The sequence below is a fragment of the Molothrus aeneus genome, chromosome 18 (genome assembly GCF_037042795.1).
Source record: "Molothrus aeneus isolate 106 chromosome 18, BPBGC_Maene_1.0, whole genome shotgun sequence".
NCBI classification, from domain to species: Eukaryota; Metazoa; Chordata; class Aves; order Passeriformes; family Icteridae; genus Molothrus; species Molothrus aeneus.
In genome coordinates this window covers 5,905,818-5,927,190 of record NC_089663.1, presented here as the reverse complement: position 1 = coordinate 5,927,190, position 21,373 = coordinate 5,905,818, and the positions used below count along the sequence as shown (strand labels likewise).

Here is a 21,373-nt window from a genome sequence, read left to right as displayed (position 1 = left end):
AAAAACATACACATGTTCTTGATGGTTAACCCTTTTCTATCTGTAACATTAGAAAGATAAGACTGGAAGACATCCTGGCACCTCAGAAATTCCCAGCCACCAGCAGCAAGGTATTGTACATGCCTCACAGCAGGGTCAGTATCTGTAGAGCACAGTTTTCAGCTCTCTCCTCAAGTCTCTTATGATTACATGGAGCATCCTGACAGACTGATACCTGTGTTAACACGTGTGACAAGATCCTGCAGCAGTCAGGATGGTCCAGCAGTGCCCTGTGCAATGGCAACAGTGCTGCAAGAATCTTGTCTAGGATCACATTTGTCATTTCTCTCACTGCCTTATGCACTGATGGTTCAGAGTCATCCACTGGTAAACTAATGCAGAGATTTGTTTTCTTTTTTTTAAAATACAGCAGTCAATTTTCTTCCTTAAAAAGAATCTGCTTAAAAAAACATCTGCATAAAGTTCTGCACAGTTAACAGAGAGACTGACATATGCACACAACAGTCCCTCTTATCCTAAATCAAGAACCCAAAAGAGGCAGGATAGACTTCCACTCTCAGGGAATCTTCCTCTTTTCAGTGCCTGCAGAAGAAGCCCTGGATTAGATTAGCTTGAAGAAGATGCTTAATTTTCAATTGTTAATTGTGAAGTGCATCCCAAATGTATGTTTGTTTTTGTATGGAACTGCATCCCATTTCCATCACTTTCACCATCTTCCAGCTCACCAGCCACAATACTCTGATGCTGTTAATGATGGTGCCTCTTGACTCTTTCATCAGAAAATTTCTTTGCCATTCTCCATCTTAAATGACAATAGATCATTAGAGTGATTATTAAACAAGTTCAATCTCAAATTACTAGAAATCTCTATCCCAATAGCAATCAATTGGCATCCCTCCTTCAGTACAAATTCTTACACATTTTACTGCTCTTGTACTAATCCCCATCTTCTCCATCTTAATGAATAACTTCCCATGTGGCATCATAGCAAATGCTTGACTAAAATCCATATAGATTAGATCTACTGCATTTCCCCTTCTTTAGACAATCAGGTATCTCTGCAAAGATAAAGTGTCCAGGACACTTGGCAAAATCAGCATTGTGGTTGCATTTTATCCTGTTTATCTTCTCTTGCCATCTTTAAAATATATGTATATATATTAAACATGTTAAATATATTTTTCTTCAAAACTCTTCTGAAAGTCTGAGGTGGTTTCAAAACCAATGAACTCAGTGGCTTCTTAGAAGGCTTTCTAATCCTTTTAAAAATAAAAGTATTATATCTACTATTTTCAAATCATGTAAGAACAACCTCCAACTTAAAGATTTATTTCAAATGGTTGCTATCAATCTGGTACTAGCTCCTTTGGAATTCTGGGATGAAAATTACTGACCTCCCTCACTTGAAAATGTTAAGATATTTTGGATTTGCTTTCACCTTTATTGTGGTAACTTCCATTTTCTTCCTCTCATTCCAGCTAATCTAGTTGGTTTTACTCCCTTCTTCAAATGCACTGTTTTTCTTAAAAGCCATGGCAAAACTTCATTTTGATCTTGGGTACAAAAGTATTTTCAATCTTTTCCTTGTCCACTCTTCAAAGAAGCACCAGTTCTTTTCTTGTTCCCTGTTTATACATGGCTGAAGAAATGTTTCTTTTCTGTTTTAATCTTTGACATCTATTTGAGACTTATTTTCAGTAAATCTCTCCTTACTCTGAGCACTCACAGGTGGTGGGTTTGTTCATCACTTGTTCCCCTTACACTTATTAGTCTCCCACAGCCCAGTGGAATGATGCTGTTGCACAGACTATATTAACTAGCAGGGTAGACACAGTTTAATGCAGATGTTTTGGAGATAGGTACAGAGTGAACACATTTGCAATGAAATTCACAGGCCAACAGAAATCAAAGATCTTGTTATAATGGAAGGAATGTATTTATCTGATTAGAGTTGCAAAACCCCTTGCCTCAGCCCTGCCTATGCCAGAACATCTCACAAAAAGCTTCAGCTTCTAGCAACAAAAAGAGTGCAAGTTTCTTCTCTTCCAAGGAAATGGAAACTTCTGTCAGAATGAACAGAGGCAGAAGCGGACAAAATAGTACCTTGTACAAGCACTAAACCACTAGCCCAGATTTTCAAGCTGTTACCTTCTGTTGTGGTTTTTGTTTGTTTGGTTGGTTTTGTTATTGGGTTCTAAGCCCATTATTTTGAACAGAACTCTCACAAGGCAAAACAGTGCAGAGCTGAGGGAACCTGTGACCAGCCACAGCATAAACTAGCTCTGAAGTGGGGACCTTTGTGGCAGTTTTTGATACTAAGGATTCAGGTTACATTTACTGTTCCTTGATTTTGCTTTTCCAAATTTATTTCCAAAAACATTTTCTTTCCCTTTTGAGATGCAGAAAAATTACTTTTCAAATTTGTGTTCTATCAAGTTCTGCATTAGTAAAACCAGGAACAGATAGGATAAATTAAGATATAATTACACAAAGGTCACAATGTAATCCTCCGTGCATCATCCACTGACTGCAGAAGTAGCAGAGTGGGGAACCCAACTAATCCAGTGAATGATGAAGGAGCTTTTCTGAGGATGTACACTCAAGCACAGCACACTTGCAGGTAGGAGAGAAAAGATTTTCCAAACCCATCTTAGCATAAAATTGGAATCTCCTCCATGGGCACTAGTGAGTCTGTTGGACAAGACCTTCCAGACACATGTCTGACTGCAGAGGAATATTTCTATGGAGGGGACAGTGAAATAACTTTTTCATTTGATGAGGTATCCCCAGCTGTTCTGATACTATTCAAGCACAGTTTCCTGGGTCATTGCAATGCCTTACATGATGCCTCTTTCAGTTCCAGACCGACATTCTGGCCCTCAGCATTTTTTGTGGAGCTGTCAGGACTACCCCACTGCAGAGACAATGAGTGCAAACCTCTGCTAGGAAACTTTTTCTCAATTTATGTTTAGAGGTAAATCATTATCTATTCTTGAGGAGCAGGCTGGTTACCCTTTGCCTTTACCTTGCTTTCAGACATAAGCCCTAAACTGGCATTCTCTGCCCTGTATATTTTGCTTCGTTTCTTGAATTGCAGTTTTTTGCTTTTCATAGGAGCTTTTCTGCCCAGCTTTACCCATCGGTTCGCTACTGTAAACAACAGTTTGCCTGCTAGATGGCACTGGCCATCCACCAGCGCTGGGACTGAAGGCAGGTGGCACTGAAGAGCCGTAAGGGCACAGGGCCACCCTTTGGTCGTTATTCTGTTTACTTTCTGCAATGGCATTTTCTTTGCTCAGATGACTTCACTCCTCACACACAGCACTCGCTTGCCACTACAATAATTCTATCCATGCTCTCTTCCTGTTCTAGGATGAGTATAAATTTGCTGTTAGCACTGCTACGAAGGGCTGGAGCTGCTTCTGAACCCATCAGTTTGTTGAAAACTGAAATGAAACCAAAGCCCTAAAGTTCCTCTGGGTTTTAGTCACTGACTTGAGTCTAAGTATTTTGCAAACAATAACTTATTGGGGGGTGATACAATTAATTAAACTTGTCTGCTTGAAAACAGCATTACAGAGCTATTGTGAATAGCTACTAAGGACTAAGATACAAGAATGGTGTGCAATCTGCTTGTTCCTTGGATTCTGTTCTAAATTCTTTGTATATTGCTAGGGCAAAAATCTGTTTGTCATAGCTAGCTTGGATGTGCTGCATTCAATGTACTCATCAACACACCAAGGAGGAAGTTGAAGCTTTCAACTGTGTCTGCAGAGCACCCAGCACAATTCACTGCTGCCATCCTCTCCGTTCTCTTTTCAATAAAGTGCTAAAAACCTCAGAGTCAAACAAAACTAGAAAACAAAGTTAATGACAAGTTCCAGCTGAAAATAGAAGAGCCTCTTTCTTCAAAATATTCACAAGCCCAAATCATCCTCCAGAACATGCCCATTGTGCCACAGTGTCTGCAAGCAGAGTGCCACCATCACCCTTCTAATCCAGCCTTTCATCTGAGCATGCAGCTTTCTGCACCTGAGCAACCCGTTTGCTTCTCACACACAGGGGCACGTTTTACCAGTGCCAGATGTGCCCACAGTGGGTGTGATTTCTCAGAACTTGAGGGTGTACCCTCTGTTTGGATGGCAAATTCCCTGGCTGTGGTTGCTTGGAGACATTACAGGTATCATGGTATCTGCCTTGCGTGCCTGAAGATGTTTTCCAGGTAGGTGTGGCCATACTTCAACTTGGCTCATCAGATTCTCCACAGATGTCCCTGGTTCTAGTGACAGTGCCAGGTCTAACTTTCTCATTAGTTCTTTTCCAACCTTATAATTATCACCTGTATATGAAGCTGAATGCAGTGTTGTATCATACCATATCATTTCCAGGTGCCAGACACCTAATTTCTATCTTTTTTTGTCTCCTCTCTACTGAAAATGTGTCCATTTCTCAGTTTGCAGAGGGATGCTGCAAACAGATCATTCCCAAACCTAGAGAAAATTCAAACACAAGTAAAGCTTTTTAGACTAAACCTTGTGGTCACATTTTAGGATGTTTCTGTCCATCTTCCCAACCTTCTTTCTCCCTTTCACTCTCAAAAGTTAACACCTGCCTAGCAAAGTTGGCAGACAGGCTGAAATGCTTGTGCCTCAAGCCATTCCTGTGAAAATCCTGGCACCTTTGTTCAAATGTCTGATGAAAGCGGGTTTGAACAAAGATGTTGGTTTGTGAACTGGCAGGGGCACAGATTGTGCTGGGGTGGAAAACTTCAGCGGAAGGAAGGAAGATGAGGGCAGATGGTGGCATTGTTGAGGTCTTGAAATGCCACACAAAGATTCACAAAAGTGGATCTTTCTAAACCCAAATGTCTAAACTTATCTGAAAAAAAATCTATGATGCATGTAGCCCCTGTTTAGATAGTGCAAGGACTTCTGTGTATTTGCCTACCAATTCCTCTGGCACAGCATGAAACAAATGGCATGAAACACCTCCCTGGCTATTTGCAAGGCCACTTAGCTTTAAAATACAGCTCAGAGCAGCACCACCAATCTTAAATTAACTTTCCTGGTGGGGGAAGAGTCTTGAATTGATCCTTATCTACTTCACTGGGTCTTGTGCTGACAGTCAGGTTTGCTGTTCTCACCACTGTTAGTGTTCTGCTCTTTATTGGGTGTACTGTGAACAAACCACCAGTCCAGACCCTTCTGATAGGGCTGTTGTGATTTGCCTTATCTTTATTTGCTCCTCAAGCCACTTTGGCAAAGCTGAAGAAACCATGTCCTGCAAAAACTTTGAACTCTGGATGAGCAACTAGAAAATATCTTTATTATCAGGGATGGAGAGCTTAGGCTGCAGCTGGGATCCAGCTGAAGGGCATGCAGACTGCAGGGATCTGCACAGGAAGTGGCTGAGAGAGTCACTGGCATTGTGGCTATTAGGGAATTATTAGACATGTGTTAAACGTAGGCTTAGCTTCACTAATGAATCGCCTTGCTGAGGTTACAGAGAATTTTGGTTATGGGTGGCTGTGAGGGCACAGAAGGAAAGGAAATATCATCTCATACTTGGAGCTAATACAGTGATTCCTACATGGCATAGTGGAAGTACTCCTGTGCATGATTACAATAAAAATGTTTACGTGCATTTCTCCAGTTATTACAGATTAATTAGCTATGGAAGGGAGAGAGCGCTAGAAAGGGGTAATTCAGATTTCTGCACAGTTGTACTTTGTGGCAATAGTCAGTAAGATTAAGATGTAAAATGTTAAATGAACTTAACATTTTACAAAGTAATAGGTTGAGTTTGCAGGCTGGGCACACTCAGTGTAAGCATCTGAGCAGTGCTTCTTACTCAGTGTGATCACTGATGTGCTTTAAGTTAAGCGTGCAAGGAAATGATGCAGGACCAGGGATGCAAAATACAAATAACTTTTCCCTCCAATATACTTCCTTAGGTAAATAACTAAAAAAGAAATGCACAAACCAAAACTTCAGATTCAGTGGGTGCAAAGGCCATGTCTGTATCTGTGCCCTGAATGATGCAAAATGCAGTGACAGTCCTTAACACACAGATATGAGTGACAAAAAACTAATATGCAAATTGTGCTACACATGATGTTTCCTAAATTTGTGTGTAAAACTAATTTCAGATTTCAACACATGCACAAGCTATAATCTATATAATTTCTCTGAACACACACTTAAGAGCTCATCAGAGATGGGAGAAATAATCTTAATAAATGCCTTTTTCATTGCTCAAAACCTGGGAGGGAGCAGCAGTATTCGGCTTGCCGGGAGGCAGTGGTCAGGCTCCGGGCTGGGTTTCGGGGTGTGGGTGGCAGGGAAGAGGGGGCGGCTCGGGGTGGGGGGAAGCCCTGGTCCCTCGGTGGGAATTACTCAGATCCCCGTCCCTTTCCCAGCCCCGCCGCGGCAACATTTATTGCAAAAGCAGGAAATTGCTTATTACTAAACTAGCTGGCAAGGGAGCAGAGTCGATGCTGTTCCACACTGGCACAGCACTTGCTTAGCTGCTGCTTCCCCTGCCTCTCCTTGTTCCGCTCTTTCTTCTTCTTCTTTCCCCTCTTTCTCTCCTCTCTCCCTCGCTCTCTCTTCTTTTTTTCATTTTGGCTTCTATTCAAATGTGGGTCAGGGGTGAGCGGCTCCCAACGTCACAAGCTTGCAAGATGGCGCTGGGAGGAAGGCTGTGAGATGAGGAACAGGCTGGTATAAACCGAGAGGACAGGAGAGGGAGAGGAGGAGAGGGGAAAGGGAAGAAAAGCTGCTGCTCCAGATGCAATAAGAAGGTAACGCGGCGCGGGCGCGGGCGGGGGCGCGGGTCCCGCGGGGCGGTCGGGCGCTGCCGGGCTCCGCGGTGCAGCCCAGCCCCGCTCCCCCGCTCTTTATTTGCAGCCCCGGTGATTTGCCCATCTGCACGGGTCCGCTCGGGAGAGTCGCCGGGGTGGCGGGGGTGTCCCCTTGTTCTCTGCCCTACATCAACCGTGCCCGGCACCGGCGGTACTTCCATTGAAAAAACCCGAGATGGTTTCTCTGCTCTTGCCCCCCTCTCTCCGTGCCCCGGGCCCCCTCCCCTCGCTCTCCGGGCGCGCTGCCCCGTTGCTTCGGGGGCCGGGGCGTGCATCGGTGTGCCGGCCACCGTGCCTGTCTGGAGCTTGCAAATGTTGGTTATTTGGTTGAAGCGGATGGAAACTTTCCCCTCCTCCCGTGCCATTTGTGTGTGTGCGCACGGGTGTGCGCTGCCCCTTCCCCGGCGGCAGAGGGGTCGGGCCGGGGGCCGCAGCTGCTGCCCGCCGGGGCCGGCCGGCGTGGGGCTGACCGGCCCCGGAGCAGCCGCCTGCTCCACATCCCTACTCGTCGCTTCAAGTGAGCCGTATTGTATTTTATTTGATTTTATTTTTTCCCCGAAAGGAGGGAGCGAAGCCCCGGGGTGCCGGGGGGCGTGTTTGTGCCGGGGATCTGGCCGCATTGTGGAGGAGAGGGCAGGAAAGGGGCTCCCGGGACTTGCATCGCCTCCTTCCCGCCCCCCGCGGTCCATCCGCCGGGCTGCGAGGCGACGAGCCAGGCCGGCATCCCCCAACCCCAGCGCCGGCCCCAGCCCCACCGAGCACCCCCTGCCCTACCGGGACCGCGGTGAACTTTTGCCCTGGCTCCCCCCTTCCCCGCCGCCCCCATCGGCCGCTCGGGATCGCGGAGGGAAGGACCCGCCGGCCCCGCTCGCTCTGCCCGTCGCTGCGGGTCTCTGGCTTTTGTTACGGCCCCATCTCGGACGCAATGGACGGAGCAGGATCGCGCACCCTCCCGCGGCCAGGGGCTCCCCGGACCCTGCCCGCCGGCTTTGTGCCCCGCAGGAAATGCACCACGTTCCCCGGCCGCGCTAGCCAGCGTAGAGCTGTCCAATCGGTTTGGGAAAAAAAAAAAAAAAAAAGAAAAAAAGAAATTGTACGTCCAGGCTGGCAATATTATTGCCCAGGCGCTCGACATCGCAATTGAGGGAACCGAGAGGGCTGGTTGCTGCCCGCGGCTGCCCGGTCCCGGGAGCACGGCGCCGCGGAGCCGGACCGGGCTCTGCATCTCCCGGCGCGCCGGTGCCGGTGCCAGCTCGGCGGCGGGGGGAGCGGGGCTTTTTGTGTTTTTCTGGTTGCATTTAAAAGCAAAGCCAAGGCGGCGGGGGGAGTGGGGGCGGGGGAGGCTGCGTGCCGGCCCCCTGCGCGGTGCGCGGCCCGGGAGCCCCGCGGTGCCCGCAGCGCCCAGCCCGCGCCCGGCCCCTTTGGTACGGGGCGAGAGCCGGCGGGGAAGTCAATTATTGACTTCTGCTTGGCCGGGTCCCAGGTGGAAGTGGGCACGGCGGCCGCGGGCGGCTCTCGGCGCGCCCCCCGTTATCGGGGCCGCCAGCCGCGCTCCTCCCGGGGGCTCCGGACACCGTGCCCGGCTCCGCCGCCGCCCGGGGAACGCGAATGTACACACGGGGTCTGGGCGCTCGAATCTTTCAGCTACGAAATCCGCAACCTTTGCGAACTCGGGTGGCCTGGACGCTTCCAGAGACGGGTAACTTGGCGTTAGAATCTGCGAGTGGGGCGGGGGTATACACACCTTTACACAGAATTAGTGAATTATATATGGAACCGTGTTTTAGCAGATGGTTACTGAAATCACTTAGGGTATTACTTAGTTGTTAGAATAAATCTGAGAGAGCAGCCAGAAACCAGTTAAGAGCATCAGAATTACATTCTGCTAATGAACTGTCCTTTGACCAAAACTGGTTTAAATTTGTTGCAGAATGTTGTTTATATTTGAATAGCTTCCATGTTTTTCCAGAAATTAAGGGGAAAACAATATGCAATAGTCACTTTCATTGGAAAATGTCAGAACTATGAGCAGATGTTTGCTATGCTTGATAAATACAGTGCATAAACAACTAATATTTCAAGATGACTTATTGCTATTTTTTTATTACTCAGAACTATTGTATATACTACAGCGGCTCTGGAGAGAAAGCTGTAAATGACTCCTTAAGATTTCTCAGCAAATCTACATGAGGAAAATGACATATGGAAAGAAAATTGACTTATTTCCACAACTGCAAATGGCCTCCTTTTTGCGCCTTTTCATTAGCAATCTAATCCTAAAAGCATTAGGAGCAATTATTTGCAGTGGTGCCTGACATTCTAGGTCTAATTATTTAAATCAGTTTAACTTTTGATGGTTGACCCATTAGGTCAAATCTGTGTGCCCTTTGTTATATTTATTAAAAAAAAAAAAAAAGAGAAGGGGAGGGGGGGTCTTCAAACTTGACACCTGCTACTGGCATATCATTTTAGCTCTGGAGGAGATCAGCATTAAGAATAAGCAACCTCTTACATTTGTTACTTTCAATTCTAACATGGTTAAGGACACCCTGTGTAAGTGCCTTGTTCTTTGACATCTAAAATCCATTGCTTAATCACGACAGACTTGTGTGGCCGCAGGAGTGTAAGCAGGAGGAATGGGAGAGTATGAGGATATGGCAGGTTTTCCTTATGTCATGCGTCCTAATCTACGTGAAATGCAGATGAGACACACACATAAAAGGGATGATTTTTCAGTATTTCATGGGACAAGCTTCTTCCAAGGATCGGGGAGAGCTCTAAATCTTTAATGCATAAGGAAACAGCTCACGTTAGTATTCACATTTCTGGGTGGAATGACTTATGGATGTGTAGATAGTAATAAGTATTGCAAGATGCTTGAAGCACTTGGTATCACGTGATGTGCTGTAGTGTCAGTGCTGAATTGTTTGGCAGAAGCCTATGTGTGACAAGGGGTGGGGGGAGAGAGGAGAGAAAGAGAAGGTGAGAGGCCTTATTCCAGAAGGGTACATGTTCAATTTATTTTGATTAGTTGTTTAAAATAACTAGAAAACAACATAATGCTAAGCAGTTTGGCTGTGTAATGGATTTAAACTCTCTAAAACAGCTAGCACAGCCCAAAATTGGTGATCACAGCATGAAATTTGAAGTTGTGAACAGCAGATCTTGCAATGAGAGTTGTTGTTTTCTAGCATCTTTACAGCCCATAGTAATTAAGAGCTGCCACACATAAAGTGTATGTTGTGCATTCCTCTGACCTTGCAGAAAATAGTATGTGGCTATTCTTTGAGCCCCTGCTGCCTTTTTTGATGATAGATGTAGGGAAATGGGATGATGTTTGAAAACCGAGGTGCATTTGCCTTCCTATCAGAACTGTTTGTGCTGACTGCAGCATTTAACCCTGTCGTCCAGTCTGATGAACATATCACAGCTCGACAGCCAGAGCTATTGGTAGGAAGAGGTTGCCATGTTTTCTCTATAGAAAACCAGGTTTCCCATACCCTAACCAAATCTGACTGATACAAAGTGCACGAACAACACTGCAGCTTCTGCCAACAGCCAGGGAAGAACATTGCCACAAAGTGACATTTCAGTGCTGCAGCAAATGTGGTGTTGGAGTGGAAGAAAGCAGAATCACATTTGTGCCATAGCCATTATATTGGCTGCATTGTGACAGGCGAAGCTCAATGGGAAGGGCCCATTTCAGCATCAGCAGACATGCCTTCCCTGCTGGGCTTGGAGAAAAATTAACAGGGCTCAGCTGTGGCATTGCAACAACAGAGTGTCAACCCAACCATAAGCAGGAGAATATATTAAAAAAAAAATAAAGATGACTTCTTTGGTTTGGTGTGTATTCAACACCAGTGACTGAGCCATTAGGCCTTCTTATATTGGTTTTTGTCTTGCTGTACTATTGGGAGCGAGGACAATGCATTGCAATAGGGATTTCACTCTGCTGTGTGGGAGCTCATTGGCAAAGAAACTGCATTGGTTTGTTCAAGTCTCTTGCAATCAGCAGTGACAGTGTGCTTACTTCTCTCAAAAGCACCAGGACAATGTTAAAAAGATGTTCCTGAGAGTTTTATTTTCTTGTTCAGTTAGCATCTCCAGGTTCCAGCTGGTTTTAAGCTGGGTTTCTTTCCTTGAAGCATACGTGTATTGTGCTAGATGTCCAAACTTGTAAGTTACTCACGCTTGTTTGTAATTCCTGGAAAGAAAATTCACCCTCCAGGGCTGGCTCCCACAAAACAAGGAAGAAATGAAACAGTGAGGTCAATCCTGAATTTTAGGCTGATACAAAATGAGTTGTTACAATAGCTGTAAAGGATGAGGCTACAGCACAGCAATAGCTGTACCTGCTGTAAAGTGACAGGTGGGAGAAATTCTGTTCTTTTTCATCTGTGTTTGGATGATGGCCCAGTGCTGGCCACAAACTGCAATCCAGGATTAATCCTCACATAGTGTTTTCTTTCTATGTATCAGATTTCTCATTTTGTTAATAAGCACAGCCTAGCATGCACTTCAAGTCAGCTGTTCTGGAGTGGAAGCAACAGGGTTTGCTTTATTGAAATGATGGCTCTCATGCTTTCCTTGAGCCCGTATTGTCTGACCAGGGTAGGGCGGACTGTGATCCTTGTAATCACAAATCCTAAACAGGGATTCTAGTTACTGATTTTACTTAATGGCAAGGGGTGGGGAATGGAGTTTATCCAGGATTACATATGTATTATATCACATTTTCGGATGTGCACCCTGCAGATTTGAAGGGGCTAAAGAGTGATCTTTTCAACTAAAAATCCCATGCGGGCATTTGGAAATGGACCAATTGTAAGAAGCTTCCTTCACTTACTCTCTGTAATGGAGAAAAGACAAACTGAGCTGTCCTGCAGAAGCTGTCACAAGACATGCACTGACAGCTAAGCTGGGAGAAGAAGGGTCTGAGTCTTCAACTGGCAGTAAGAAAAGTTTAAAAAAGTGCAGGGATTGGTTTCCTGCTCAAAACAGTCACCAGGGATCCCTCACAACGAAAGCATCCCTGAAAACAGGGCAAACTTCTTGCTTCTGTTGCTAGGTGTTCTGAGAGATCTGTGCAGGAGTCAGGAACAACCCCTCTTGTTGTTCCAGCTTTAGATACTGTATGGAAAAATGTGTCAGTGTTGTCCTTACCCAGGTTCTGGATGGGAGGTAGGAAACATTTCATGTCAGTGCGCTGGCCTGAGGCATCTGCTGTCCTTCAGTCCCCTGGGTAAAGGAAGAGGGGATGGCTTTCCATAATATATCAGTTTGCCCTATCCACTCCCTCCCCCCACTGAACCAAACACTGTGCAAGATAAAATTGTCTTCAAATCAGTCCTTTGCCATGAGTGTAAAAAGAGATACACGATGGAGTGACTGGGGAGAGGCCTCATGGTAAACAACCTGACTGCTCTTCATGCTGGGCTGGTCCCATTCATCCCTGGACCCGTTTAAGATGACAGGGGTGTACAGCAGATTCCTTCCCCTAAATGTGTGCTCATTTCCTGTTGGATAAAGGGCCATTCAGTGAGGGGATTCAGTTTTCCTGGAGTCACATAAAGACACTGCCATATAGTGGCAGTAGACACTGCCACGCACTTACTGCATTTCCATCTGCTGTCAAGATGCCACCAGCCAGTTTGACAGTTTGGAAATCTTTTCTCTTGTTTGATAAAGAACAGAATAGAGTAATTTGCATTGTCAGTTTTAACTGAGAATTGAAATCAGCCAACAAGAAACCTTATTTTAAAGCTTGCTTGTTTGTCTATGTGGTAGTTACTCTCCAGTAGAAAGACTGGATCTTGCTGGTCTGTACCTATTAAAACATGTTGATGTGCAACTAAGATAATTTTAAAGTAAATTTCATGTTAAGCAGAAGGACAGGGTTAACACATTCAGGCTATGATTCAACATGGAAATCAGAAACAAAATTTATTTACTGTGTTATTGTTTCTGAGAAGTGACTCAAACTTCTTATATAGAATTAAATTCAATGAAATGTTAAACCTGAAGATTTTAAGTGTTAAATAAAAATATTTGTAAAATACTTTCTGATCAAAATACTTTCTGATGACCTCCTGAGGCTGCTTCCTGTATGACTTATTCTGTGATTTTTATTCAGCTCCAATTTAAATGCAAAGCTAAGGAAGTGTTCTTTGTTGCTCTTTTCTGAGTTTGGAACTAGCAGATACTAGTTTCTAACACCTAGTTCTCATTTGGAGGGAAGTCAGCTTTCCTGCCCTTCTGCCCCTCCTCAAATCTCAGTTGCTTTCTGCAGTCTCAAAGAAGTGGTTATTGAACTAAATGGAAAAAACAGCCTCTCTGTCCCTTTGCAAGAGGCTCCTGGTGCACAGGGTTAGTTAACTGCCCAGAGTGGATGGAGCAGTAAAGTAGTGTCTTCTTCTGTGGAGGGAAAAATTGTCCTCAAAACTTCACTAGGAAAGACATATAATTGAAGAATGCTTTTTTAAAACAAGACCTGTTTAAAAGAAGGTTTGAAATTATGACAGTGTATAATGAGACTTAAACTTGTGCTGGTTTTATTTAATGTTGTTTCCCCTATCCCTGAATGGCTAAGGTGCTTTGTTATTCCTAGTTTCTGTTTACCCTTATAAAGTATCCAGAACAGTGCTCATGTGGAACTTCTTGCATCAAACTCCTCAAGTCCTTGAAAAAAGCTCTTTGTTCTTTTCTAGGCAGCTCAAATGTTCTTTGATAATGTGATATTAATGACATGGTTATGCCCAGTCTTCAAAGAAAAACATGGATGTCCTTCTAGGCAGGGAAAATATCTACCAAAGTTGTAGATGGCAAAGAATCGACTAAAAATTATAAATTTGTGTACACAGCTATAAAGTGTACATAGCCAGAACCATAGTACCAGAACTCTCAATAAAGGGCATGAGAGTTCTCTTGAAATTCTTCATATGTCAGCAGACATATGAAGTCTGAGTGATTTTTAAAAGTAATGTAAAGTATGACTTGAAAAGTTTTACCCAGAAAGCTTGGTTATAAGCGTTTGCTTTTATTAATTGATGCAGTGGTTGAATATTTGCCCACATTTAATTCTTCTGTGTGAGCTTGTGGTCCAAGGAACTCTGCTTCCATCCCTGATTTAAACTTTCCATATTATGGTCATGAAGGAAGTTAAGCAAGTTCAGTTTTCTTCATCTTTAAGTATGGAGAATATGATGTCCTTGGTTTGTTTTGTGTATTTATCTTATAAATGCTCATCATATTTAAAAATTTGCATAATGGGACCCTGACCTTAGCAACACTCTGTAAATGCTGTCATCATACACATAATTCTAATAAAGCTTCAAAATGGTAAAGTTGCCAAAGGACTAATGCTTTAGGATTTTGCAAAACCCATGACAGGGGAGGGAGGCTAAAGAAATCTCTCTAGTCATTCAGAAATGCTACATTTCTTAGTCTCCACTGTACCTTATCAAACAAGGCTTTCAAAATTGTAATGAAAATTGAAACACGCCAGCTATAAAAATAACTCTCTTTTTGCTACAGGACTGAAACTATTAATGAAACTATATTCCCCTGCAGGGAGCACTGGGAGTTTTTGGAATGTCTGTTCTGCACTGTCAGTCTCTTCCTGAAAATAAGTAAATGCCTCTAAATAATTCCATTCAGGATGCACCAAGCAGCAGCTTGTATTTTTGTGTCTTCTCTCCTCAGGTTGCATGGTGCAATGCCAGCGCACGGTGTGACGCAACAGTCTTGGAAATTCTTGGAAAAGCACTTCCGTTTGCTCTAGGTAGAAATTGTGTTGGCAGCAAAACTGACTCTGCTGTTTACAAGCTGGCAGCATTCTTAAATGAACTCCAAGAAAAGCAGTTTAATGTATGCGGTTCTGCATATCCATCCAAATGCAGAGGTGTTTGAGACTGTTGGCCTGTTATTATGGGTGGTGCCTTGGAGAAGGAATGTCTTGAGTATTTGCCCAAGTGTGGACCTCTTTTTAGCAGCTGTAGTCAGCTGGTTTATTCCAGTCAGGCTGGGTCTCCCAGTTTCTGTTTGCTGCTTGTAAGGTGATGGGTTTAATTGTTGTATTGATATTCCTCAGCCCCTGAGTGAGGGAAAAAGTGACCTGAGTGCAGTGAGAGGACCATCAGCATCATTCTGACAATCTTTATTTTGGTGGCTAAAACAGAACTGAGTATGAGAATTTATTTGCCACTGATAGGTTGTTTGAATCTGGAAAAATAATTTCATGTGTTTGTACCTCTTCACCTCTGCCTGTGTAAAGCCATGGTATTTTGAAGATGGGCTGAATTTCCACTAGCATTTAATGAACAGAAAATAGCAATAGTGACTTCTGTTTTCTAATATTTCACCTTGTTAGTTGTGCAAGAAGATTTCAAGCTGAATGCTGTACTAATAATTCAGAGTCTTGCAAGTGGAACCAAATGCAGAGAAAACTAGTACTTCTAATAGAGCTGTAGTACTTGAAATCATGCATGGAGGTGTAACTAACCATAGAGGACAGTCATGGAAGGAAAATATATTTTAAGGGTCCTGCTGAAACACTGATCATTGGAGTATGGAATTAAAATATTTGTCTATCCAGAAAAGACATCCTTTCAACTCAAAGATCTCACAATGCTTTCATAATTAGTAATCTGTGACTTACAGTTGTGTCTCTGGCATATTCATGTAACCTTTTCTGAGATGTTTATATGGCTTTCTGAAAGCTGCAGAAGAGTACGGAACAGAAGCCATGGCCACGGCCCAGCAAACCCTTCCACTCCCATTAGAGGCAAACGACTGATTAAGCACCTCAGTTTCTCTGTTTCACTTGTAATAAATAAAACCTTCTTCTCCTTTCCAAATTTTGAGAGTTCATATGAAGTGAGACCTCTGCTACATGACACCAACTGTTCCATTTCAAAAGACTTATCAGTTTTCTTAATGCCCAGAGCGTCTAATACCGTATGCCAGAGGCTTGGGATGTTCCCTATCCTTTAACTGGTTGGACAAGAAAGGGGGAAAGGAGTCCAAGTGAGTTCAAGCAAGTTTCCATGTGCATCTGCACTGCCATTATTCAGAACATTTGCCTATTTGTGCTCGCTTCCTCTGTGGTTACACATGGACTCCTGCTACCTCTGTGTTTACCTAAAAGAGCTTGGGTTGTACCCTCACCAAAAACTGAAAAACCCAAAGCACCCTCCCTAAAACTTCCTGGAGCAAAAGCAAAGCACATCCCCTTTTGAGGCAGAGGGGAAGTCACTGCATTTCAATGGCTTTGACCATCAGAAGTGGTGAGTGGGAGGGTATCTGACAGCATTAGTGCTGTAGATTGACTGGCTGGGGTCACATTTTTGTAAGTGAGAAGGTAGCAGCTGTCCTTTGAGGCATGCAGGATGCAGCATTTCAGGGGAACTTGCAATTTTTTTTCCCATAAGAACTGCTCCATGCTGTGCCAGGCCTCCTCTGTGTCTTGGCAGGGGGAAAGGGGCTGGGTGGCCATCAGGAATGCTTCTGATGGCACAGAGGAAACAAGTCTGCCTCTGCTAAACGTACACATTACTGGAGACTAACCAGTCAAGTTTGTTGCTTTAATTTTAACTTCAGGGAAGGAAGGATGGCAGCATCTCAAGTGAAGTCCATGTAATGCCAGAGTGTGGGATTTCTGTAATTCAGTGCCTGTTGTACTGTATTTTGAGAAAAAGCTTGAAATTAGAGAAGTGGAAAGATAATATGAACATGGTGGTTTTGTAATAAAATAAATATACAAACAGTGCAAACTGGTTGTTGGTCAGATCACAGTCTTCAAGGGAAAATGTCTTTAATAGATGTCATTGTAAGGCTAACGCTGCACTTGGCACCAAAAATTAGATTTAATGCTATAAATGGAGATAAAGCCCATTGCAGCTGACAATATACTTCCAGACCATGTCCCCAGCTAAAGAGCTTGCAGTGCAAGGCCCAGATAGGTGCTGTATAGATAACTGGCTGGGGGGGTCAGATTCTGCAAATGCTTACTCAGGCACTTGGCTTGAACTCGGTGTGACTGCTGGAGTAAGAGCTTGCACAATCCAGCCCTAGGAGTGGAGCTGGAGCCTTAAAGCTGTTGGGTAAAACAGAACTGCTTGGGGGGTTTATTTATTTTCCAGCTGCCTGGTGAGGCAGGCTCTAAGTAGAAGCCCACTTCCGACCCTGACTTGCATGCCTGTTTATTTGCTGTAATCACCTGTAACCTAAAATTGCAAAACTCCTGTGGATACACTAATGATGCCTTTGTAAAGTTCTCCTAGCAAAAATTCAACTGGATTTTAAAAGCACATGCTTCTTTCAAAACACTTAGCTGTAAAGTTCAGTCCTGCCAGCCTGGTGGGCTGAGAACATTTTGGAAAAGGTCAGAGGGCTACATTGAATGCTTTGGGTCCAATTTCCCAGGATGATTTGTTGCCTGAACTCTTTGAAGGGAGTGCAGCACCTGCAAATCCTCTTCTGGGGATTCCCTTAAAATGTGGGGAAGCCTCCAACAGGTGTGTGGAGCTGGCATGGCCTTGGACCAAGGTGGGAGAGGTGTGGCTGGGACACGTCTGAACCTGCACTTGGGCTGGAGCAGGGAATCAAAGAGGCTGGAAGTGGTGGCTGTTCTCAGCTCCTCTCATTCCCCTGAGCACAGGAAAGGGATGCTAACCTTCACCAGCCAGAATTCAGAAGCTGGTCTATGTGGTTCTGCAGCCTGCTTGGAAGTAGCAGTGGGCAAGGGAGTTGCAGCTGCCTGTCCCCCCCTCTGAGAGGCAGCGGGTTGGCTGCCGGGGCAGATGCTGACTAATTGTATCAGGAAAGAAGTGGGAGGTGATACAGCTGATTCAGATCCCTGCTTTAAAAACCCAGAGCCAGGCTGAGTGAATACCTGATTAATGTATTTTCTTCTCAGATTCATTTGCTTTGAGGTCACAGTTCAGAGGCTCAAGAGAAAACAGGCAAGACATTAGGAGCCTCGCTGGACGTGTCACACACTCGCTGCCTAAGTGCTCTCCGTGCAAAAGGCTCTGACACAGGGAAGTCCCAGATACACTGCGCTGTCAGGGAAGGCTCTGGCTGGCAAGTCTGCTTGGGTAGGGGTTTGAATCTTTAGTTTTCTTAGGAGGAGTTGCCTCGTTGTTATTGAGAAGTTATTCCTTCTGATGAGTCATTGGATTTTCTTTGTAAGATCTTTCTGGCTTATTTTAAACTTAAGGTTAACAAGGCATTTCTTTTGCTTTCATTGAAAAGAGTGTAAGCACTTCATCTGAGTAGGAAAGAAAAGCATGGTTATTCATAGTAAGTCAGTCTCTACAGTGAATAACTGAACAAAAAAAAGACCAACTGGAAGAGTACATTAATGCTACTGAGGACAACAGACTTTAAAATTCTGTTCATCCGCAGAAGTCACAGAGAAAAATATGTTTTCTCTGTCCTGCTTCTTGTCAGCGGATTTGTCAGAAAGAAATCTACCTCCTTCCCAATCTAGTTTGCAGAGTGTATTTGCTCTTCAAGAACAAGTCAGCACAGTAATCCTGTTTCACGTTAACTGTTATGAAATATGGTGTTAACATTTTAGCCCTATACTGGCAGGAAATGGGATTTAAGATATTTTTTTTCTCTGAGTAAAAAAGAGTTCAGGAGCAGGATTTAAAAATAAAAGATCCTTACAATCCTCTCTCTGAGTCAATTTCCATAGCTTAATCTTTCAATTCATCTCATTTGCCTATTATGCAATTTGGCTTATGATTTTAACTATGATAGTCTTTAAATATAAGTTGACACTTTAGATCCCTATGCTGGCTTCAACTCCTAGTCCATAGTGTCTGCTTATTGAAATTTATGCTTTGGTTATCTAACCTGTGGGATTCTTTTCTTCTTCTCCAGTTGTGCACATACTTGCTTTTTCCAACCATTCCTACATATTTGTTGTATCACTGTAATCTCCTTGTTCCCTGGGCTGTGTTTATTCCTGTCTGTTTTCTCTGTCTCCTTCCGTACAAATTTTACACCATGCTTTGGGCTGTCCTTCATAAATACAAGAGTAATTTCTTCACTGTAAGCTACTGCAGAACTATGGAGAGCCACCAAATAGTTGCAAGTTACATCCCTGTAAGTGTTGGTGTGGCATCTGTTTGTGCATGGAGACTCTCTTTAGAACAGGATCTGTCTTTCAAAAGTCTCTGCAAATGCTCTTCCTTATTATAATACTTCAAGGTCACTTGCCAGAAATATTTTTTTTCCTGAGTGTATGAAACTGAAATCCCAATAAACGAAGTATCACTGCAGATGCATTTAGGAGCAGGGAAAATTAGGAACTTCCACTGTTAGTTGCAGGAAAATCTGGCTGTTCTCTTGACAATGGCCTTCAGCTTCCCTTAGTATACTTTTAAATATTTGATTAATTCTTCTGGAGCAGAAGAGTCATATGACAGAGTTTTAAGGAATAATTCAAAAGAGACAGACTTCAATGTATTGCTGCTTTGTCTTGCCAGATACCAGTGGTTAGATTGAAGCCCCTGATTGTACAATTCCCACTTACTCTTGACATCAAATCTCCAGCCTATGACAAGGTCTTGCTTTCTAGAACTGCATGTCCTTACATCTAGGGGAAACTTGTGACTGATGGAAGGTTTGATATCAAATGCTTTCAAATCCCACTGAAATCAGTAAGCTGAGGGTGCTGATTGCTAAGATCAGGCCCAAGATCAAAAATGCAATTTAGAGATCATATCCCTCCTGCAGCTGGGTCACAGAGCCTTAGAGAGATGCAGTAATTTCTTTCCCTGCCAGGGACAGTCCTGAGCCCTCTCATTAAATTGTTCGTTATTTGTTATACACATATGTGCATTCTTTCTCTGTTTAAAATATACATGCATAATACCAGACATGAGTGTTTCTGTGTGCAGTAGCTGTCAAGGTACACTTGACATTCAGTTACAAGAGGAAAAAATGGGTTTTGGTACTTAGTGCTGAATAGCAGAGGCCAACTCATCAAGTTTTTCTGTTGCAAAAATGCTAGGTCTGAATTTCTTGAGCAGTGTGTCTCTAATGCCCCAGAGACATGACTGCACATGTGAAGCACATGAAGGGGAAGACACAGGACATGAATTTTTCTACAGGTTTTAACAAAGCCAGAATCTTCCATGCCCTCTCTGCTCTGCCACACAGAACAAAAGCCCCAGGGGTTTTGTTTCTAAAGTCATTTGAGAGCTGCCAGCACAAAATGAAAGCCCCAAGGGTTTCTCCAGTCATTGAAAGGGCACCCACCACCTATAAATGTGAAAATGCAACTGAGCTGCACTTTGAAAGTGAGAGGGCAGTGGCCTGGCACAGTCACTGTGGGAGTCACTGAACTAGCAAGAGTGACACAGTGTGGAACTCCTGAACTCCTGCTTAACCAAGTAGTTTGTTTAAGCAGTATGTGACTGACTGCGTGCTGCTGGGCCCCACATCCTTAATGTTCCCCTCCCACCTTCCCTGTACCTGTGCCTAAGTCAGCTCCCCTTTGGGGATGCTTGATGTGGCACAAAACCTGCGGGAAAATCCTGAAGTCAGGCTTCATTTCAGACCTGGGCATGTAAAATGCCTGGCTCTAACAAGAAACCTGAGCTTTCCTCCACTGATTTTTAGGTGGGACTGCCACTATGGTGTCTGAGGTGGGGGTTCCATGGCTCTGTGAGTGTGGGCTGGTCCCAGCATGGGCTCCAGGAGCAGATGGGCCATGGCAGGGAGCAGCTGCTTTCCCAGAGACCTCGGCTGCAGCTCCCCCTCAGCCAGCAGGGCTAAGGCACCATGGCAGGAGTGGGAGGGCAGCCTGGGCAGTGCCATGGCTCGCACAAGAGCAGCCTGGGCAGTGCCAGGGCTCTCAGAAGAGCAGTGTGGGCAGTGCTGGGGCTCTCAGGAAGGCAGCCTGGGCAATGGGGTTCTTGCTCCAGCCTTGGCTGCCTGAATTCCCAGCAGGCAGAGCTGCTGCGTGGCCGCTGTCACGGACAGTTGCACCTGATGTGTGGGAGTTACTTGGCACATGGTGGATGTAGTTTCCCATTGATTTTTGGTGGAATTGATTTATAGAGCTATTTAATGGAATTGATTCTTTTTACAACTTTTTTCCCCTCTTAAAGACCAATTGTTTTTCTTGACTGATGGCTGCAGGTTTGTGTTTATGTATTAATATGCTTGTGCACCCACAGTCCCAACTGTGTTCTCTCTACTCAAACTGCAGAAGAAAGTCTGAATCTCAAATGCCATCTTAAATTTTAATATTATGTTTGATGTATGACCTGGGATAAATTAAACGTGCTAGCACTTGCAAGATGAAATCCTAGTGGTGGGTATAACCACAAAGCAGTGTTCTATTAAGCCAAGGACTGTCGAGAATGTCTGTTGTGGTTGTGTCTGGTTACGAGTGGCTCCCTTTGGTTTAGTGTAGGTGGATATTTTTATTCTGCCTGGCTTGTGAACAAGGGGATGAAACTTCAGAATTTACCTACAAGAGGAGTAAGG

At 44.2% G+C, this 21,373-nt stretch overlaps 1 protein-coding gene across 1 annotated transcript in view; it reads left to right on the top strand.

The window, feature by feature from the left end:
• The first annotated feature begins 6,761 nt into the window (after positions 1-6,761).
• The window catches only part of HIC2 (HIC ZBTB transcriptional repressor 2), a 71,674-nt gene continuing 57,062 nt past the window's right edge, over positions 6,762-21,373 (top strand). The window contains exon 1 of the mRNA XM_066562241.1: positions 6,762-6,802. The gene's annotated coding sequence lies outside the window, so the exon portion shown is untranslated. The remainder of the gene's footprint in view (positions 6,803-21,373) is intronic.